The 6,007-nt window shown below is 32.8% G+C and overlaps 1 pseudogene across 1 annotated transcript; it reads right to left on the bottom strand.

Annotated features, from left to right (window-relative positions):
* Window positions 1-622: 622 nt before the first annotated feature.
* Window positions 623-4,840, bottom strand: LOC124842859 (zinc-finger homeodomain protein 2 pseudogene; annotated as a pseudogene). The gene is made up of 2 exons (XR_015785334.1): window positions 3,505-4,840; window positions 623-868 (listed from the first exon to the last, which is right to left on the bottom strand). The product of XR_015785334.1 is annotated as a zinc-finger homeodomain protein 2 pseudogene (transcript).
* Window positions 4,841-6,007: the final 1,167 nt, after the last annotated feature.

The following is a 6,007-nucleotide window of genomic DNA, read 5'->3' as shown; positions in this document are numbered from 1 at the left end:
AATTTTAAAATCTGATGATTTTTTTAAAATAAATTTTGAAATTCGATGAATTTCTCAATTAAATTTAAATATTTAGTGAGTTCATTAACCGAATTTCAAAAATTAATTTCGATGAGTTTCTTATTCCAATTTGAAATTTGATTAGTTTTTTAACTAAATTTTAGAATTTAGTTAGTTTTTTAATTGAATTTCAAAATTCTCTTAAAATAAATTTCAAAATTTGACGAACTCTTAAATCGAATTTCGAAATAGGTTGGTGTGATAAACCAAATTTTGATAATTTTTAAATCAAATTTCAAAATCTAATAAGTTTTTAAATCAAATTTCAAAATTGGATACAAAAACTAGTACAAAACACCATAAACAAAAAATACCGCTACTTAGAGCTACCACTACTCTCTACTATGATGCTGTAGCCACCACTGCTTCGAAATTTAGATATGTTGTCAACGATTGTTCTCCTGCTTCTTCTTCTATTTCTGATTATCTTTGTGTTGTTATGATAAATTTGTGTATTGGATAAAGCTAAAAAATGATGATGGTGTGTTAAAAAATGTGTCTTGAATCTAGAAGTGAAATTAAATAAGTAATGAAAATTGTATATAGAGATAAATCTTCGTCATACTAAATATCAAAACGATCCTAATTCGTTTCTTACCCGAAGTCCATTCAACCATATGATGGCTTAGCCATGATAGCTACAGGAAAGATTCTTGAGATGCTTGAGCAATCAGTTTGAAGTAATACAGTTGCTGCTTGAGAAGAAATTAACTTATGAAAGTTTCATGGAACATAGAAGGCATGCTAATCATGAAAACGTTTGTCGCTGACTTTCATTAGTTTGTCGAGTCATTAAACAACCCATCTTCTGCATAGAAAGTACCTCGCAAAAGGGCAATCCATAAAAGATTGTGTGAGATACGTAATGTAGCATTGAGCATTTTCAATCCACCATTGTTACTTGGAAAATGAAAACAGAGAAACGGGAGAAAAAAGAACGGTACATAGAAGGTGAGACTTATAAATAAATGTTTGATTTGCTTCTGAAAAACGAAGATTTCTTCATTTTCTGTTAGAATTTGAAAATTAATCATGGATACTTCTTTTAATCATTACATGGAATACAAAGTATGATCGGTAGATTGTGCAGATTTTGTTTTTTCTTTTAATTGTTGTTTATTTATTTGTTTTCTTTTAAATTCAGTGACGTTGTTATCATATTACTTTATGTTGTTTGTTTGTCTCTCCACCTTGAAGTAATGACCGAAATAGTTTCTTATAGTGATGCTAAAAGTGTCTCTTTATTCAATTATTATCATAATTTTTTTTTTTTGAGTTTGTTTCACAAATAGAGAGTAAAAATTAACAGAGGGTCGTGGAGATGGATTGAGCCAAAGGGCGAAGTGGAAGGAAGAAGAGGTTGATGAGTGTAGAAAAGACAAATCTGATATTCAAAACATAATGATTGTTAACATTGCAGAGTTAACCGAGTCTGTTTCCGAAAAAGAAAAAGGAAACAACAGTCATTATTGACAGTTTGCCAAGACAAAGAAACTGTCATAACTTCCCCAAATCAAACCATAAACTATATCATAACTAATACATTACATTACATCAAATGAAATCAACACTAATTTAAATAAATATAAATAAAACACTAATTTAAATAAATATGAATAAACAAGATTAGCCTAAATTGATACTAACTTATTTGTTTTAGTTAATATAATCCTAACACGAATACTTATTTAATAAAAAAAATTTAAATATTCCTTCTTTTAATTTTTTTGTTTTATAAAGTTAACTTAACATTAATCTAACATTAATACAAATATTTATTTATTAAAAAAGTTAAAAATAATGTTATACTTTTAATATTTTTAAAAGAAAATAATTTTTGTGTTTGTTGTATTAAAGTCTATATAATTAATAATGTTGCAATTTGTCTGCTAATATATGAAAATAAAGTTATATTTTATTGTAATGATATTTTTGGGTACGTTTTCATCTTAAGTGGTAAGAGAAACAAAGAGAGAAAGAATGTGAGATATAAAAGTAAGTATGGTAAAAAAAAGATAGAGACAAAAATGAAATAGAGAAGTTGTTTAAAATTCTCTAAAATGGATATATTACAAAATATAAAAGCATATTATTGTATGTTTTTCAAGGATGTAAACTAAATAATCGTCCATGAAATAGACTAATTGAATGAAAAAGAGTTATATTTTTTAGATTAAAAATTACCAACTTAGTCTAATTTGACACCCAATGAACCCATTGAAATACAAGGTAAGAGAAATTGTAATCAACTATAGTTATATAAACTCTAAAACAAGATTGGATTAACATATATGATTCAGCTTCGATTGAAAAGTTGTGTTTAGAATGAGGCGACAATCTGAAAATGTGGATCATCCGGGGTCATAAAAGTTGAAAGAGAAGGGAAAAAGGACACGTGTCACTGAATTTGGAATGGAAGAAAGTGAGTGGTTGATTAGAATTATTAAAAAAATGGAATATAGTATCTTAGAGAAGAGTTATGATTAGGTGTTGATAAAATAAAGAAAAAGTTGATGTTCCACTGAACCAAGCCCAATATGGAAAGATGATGACACTGTGACAGATTGGCCTAAGCCAATGTCTCCACTACGCACAGACACACCAAAGATTCCCAATCTGTTACTCATAACTGTCATTCTCAATTCCAATTTTCATCTTCTCTCTTCCTTTTTATACCCATAATTCATAAACAAACCCTTCCAATTAGGTTTCACATATTACTTTATAAAGGGAACTTTGTATTTTACTTATATATTTATATTATCTTCCTCTTCCCCATCACGTATCAATCAACACAAAATCTTCTATCCACCTTTCCTTCTCAACACAATTCAAAATCTCTTTTCAAATCTTTTAATATTGTCTCTCAAGAAATAATATTCCAGTAAATGATATCTTCAACTTTTTTTCAATAACAAATTCTGCATTAATTACTTCAGTGATTGCAAGAGGGAGAATTTGGACAAAACCAGAGATTGCATTCCGAGATTGACGAAACTATGATGTCTGGGGACAAACAAGTATGGACATTTGGAGAAGATGCACTGTTCTTACCAGAAGTAAATTAATAGTTTTAAATACAACAAACAAAACTAGTTAAATAGAACCTGTCCTTGTCAAGAGATGAACGTGACAGCAGTAAGAGGGTGAGACATTTATGGAACCACATTAACTTCAGCGCCTATGATTCTTATCAACAAAAACAACCCTTTCATGTGACATTTCAGTAGCTTCTAAAAAAAAAAACTAGATCTCTCTTCACCCTCAGCTCAAATAATAACTCCAAAAAATAATTATTCAAACATGAATAAACAAAAAGCTATCACATTTTGAATTTTCTACTCGATTCTAAGTTTCTCGAGGGATCAAAATTAAGACGATTAACTCTGACCCATGATCAGAAATATGGAAAGTAGACAAAAAAAAAAAAAGAAAAAAAACTACCTTAATTAATCTCAGTGAGTGTCATCGGTGGTGCTGTATGGATTGTTATTAAGAGTATCAGAAGCATTGACATTGATCTTTTCATCAGGCTCCAACGATCTCTTCCTGCTACTGTTCTTATTGTTGTGCATCCACACCCTGAAGACCCCTCTTGAAACGCCAATCTCATTGCAGAAATCTTGCACCAACCCTTCATCCCCTTTCTGCATTCTCCACCCCAAATTCTCAGAGAAATTCTGCATCTTCTCCTTCTGCTCTTGGCTGAACTTGGTCCTGAACCTCTTCTTTCCACTGGGGCTCTCGGAAAGATTGAAACTCGTAAGGTGATGCTCGTTTCCCTGGCCGAAGAGCCCCTGGACCGGTCTCGAACCTGGGAAACGGTGGGAGAGAGGCGGCGGGCTTGGGCTTGACAACGGACTTGGGCTTGGACTCGGGCCTGGGCTTGAGCTAGTACACAGGCCGGGGCCATGATGGGGTGGCGGCGGTGAGTGGTAGAAGCTTATGAAATTGGGCCTGGGGTTGGAATGATTATTTTGATACTGATGTGTGTCACGGCGGTGGAAGTTACGGTGGCATCCACAGGCGGCGCACGTTAGCGAGCGGGGTTCTGTGGGATTGGAGGAAGAGGAGGGCATGAACTCACCGCATCCATCAAGCGCGTGGCCACCTATACTGGCAGCGTGGTTTTTGAGACACTCCTTGTAGGAAACCACCGCGGGCGGTGGTTGTGAGGGAGGAGGAACGGTGGTGGGGCGGTGGCGCTTGAGGGATCCGTTGGTGGTGGTGGTGGTGGTGAGCTGTTGGGGGGTTTGAGTTTGAGAATTTGTGTCGTTGGCGTCGTTGGTGAGGTCCATGTATGTGAGTTTGTGAAAAGTGGGAGTGATTGATATAAAAGGGAAAAGACAGAGAAACAGGGGTTATTAGAGTTTTGACATGATTAAAGTGTTGTTTGAAGAGTTGAATTGTGTCATTAGAAAGGGAAAAAAAAGGGAAAGGAATCTAAAGCTAAGAGTTTGGAAGGGGGTGGATGGCGGTGGAAGTGATGATGATGATGATTTGTAATGTGAAGTGATGACAAAATCTTAGGTTTAAATGGGGAATGAGATGCAGAAAGCGAATCCAAAGGGTCCAAAAATCTCTAACAATGATTTGAGATAAGAAGGCAAAGGAGAAGTGAAGTTAAGACACGATGTGTTTGTAAAATTATGGTGGTAATTAAGGTTTAGTTTCGATTTTACTTTTGAAAGTTGACATGAGTTTGTTGGGGGCAATAAATTTGTTTGATTCGTGTTGAAGGGACAGTGAGTGTTGGAGGGTACGTGGCGGCCTTTGGGAAGTGCTGCGTAGCTGTGAGACATCTGCAAATAAATACCAAATGCAATACTTTCCGACAAATATTCATTTCATTCTTCGTGTTCCTATCTCCACCCAAAAATCTTCTCTTCATTTGCTTCAACCCTAACACTAATTTACATTCATCCAAGGATTCAAACCTCTTACGTGATGTAAATGAAAAAGTTAACTACATTTTATGGTAAACGATGTGGATAAAGCGGTCAATGTGAGTTACTTTGTGGAGCAAGGGTCAAGCGTCAACGGTGGAATAATCAGACCAAAAACACTGTTACTATTAGTTAATTAGACTCTCTTATTGTTAGTTTTGGTTTTCCTTTGACTTTATATTGTAAACTATGTATTGCTAATTTCGTAGGTTAATTATAATTATCACCCTTTTTAATATTACATGTAACACATCTAATAATATAACTAATTTTTTTATAATTCAGACTAAGTTGTTGAAAACATAGATTGGATATATTTTGTAAGAATAATTTATTTAAAATGGAGCACTAATTAATAAGAATATTTTGGGTTCTTTAACGATATTAACGTGACTTGAAAGGTCTCCCTACCACTAACCCATTTGCAGAGAGAAAAATCAAAAGTTAAGTCTTGAGTTCTTTAATGCGCGGTTGTACATTTGTGGTGATTATTAAGAATGGAAGTTCAAATCGAACAGTTCTTGTTTCCTTCATGTGACGGGGATTAGTGATAGCATAACAATGATCACTAATTCAAATTAAACTTTGACTAAGGAAATGTGTGGTTAGCTACCTAGGTCCTCCTTAATCCACGAAACCATTCAAATAATTAATTATCTCACCCTTAGAAAATCTCATGAATAGTTTATGTATACGCACATGACTTTGGTTTCATCAGATATAATGAATAAATCCGTCTTTGGTTACATTATTTGAATAAATTTTAATTTTTAATGTATAATTTTATGTTGGTTAAATATAATGGATATATGAATAATATTTGATTTTTTAAATTAAATATAAGGATGTTTTACACTTATCTAAATATTCATTAATACAAATGTCTTTCACATCACCTTATTTATTTAAAGTAACAATAAACATAATAATATTTTTGTAAATTAGTAAAACGGTTATATATTATAATTTATGTTGGATGTTTAATTACCTATATAAATTAC

This window comes from Vigna umbellata, chromosome 3 (assembly GCF_029865625.1).
Source record: "Vigna umbellata cultivar VRB3 chromosome 3, Vumbellata_1.0, whole genome shotgun sequence".
Lineage (NCBI taxonomy): Eukaryota > Viridiplantae > Streptophyta > Magnoliopsida > Fabales > Fabaceae > Vigna > Vigna umbellata.
Note: the sequence above shows the minus strand (reverse complement) of the source record. Positions and strands in the feature narration are given on the sequence as shown.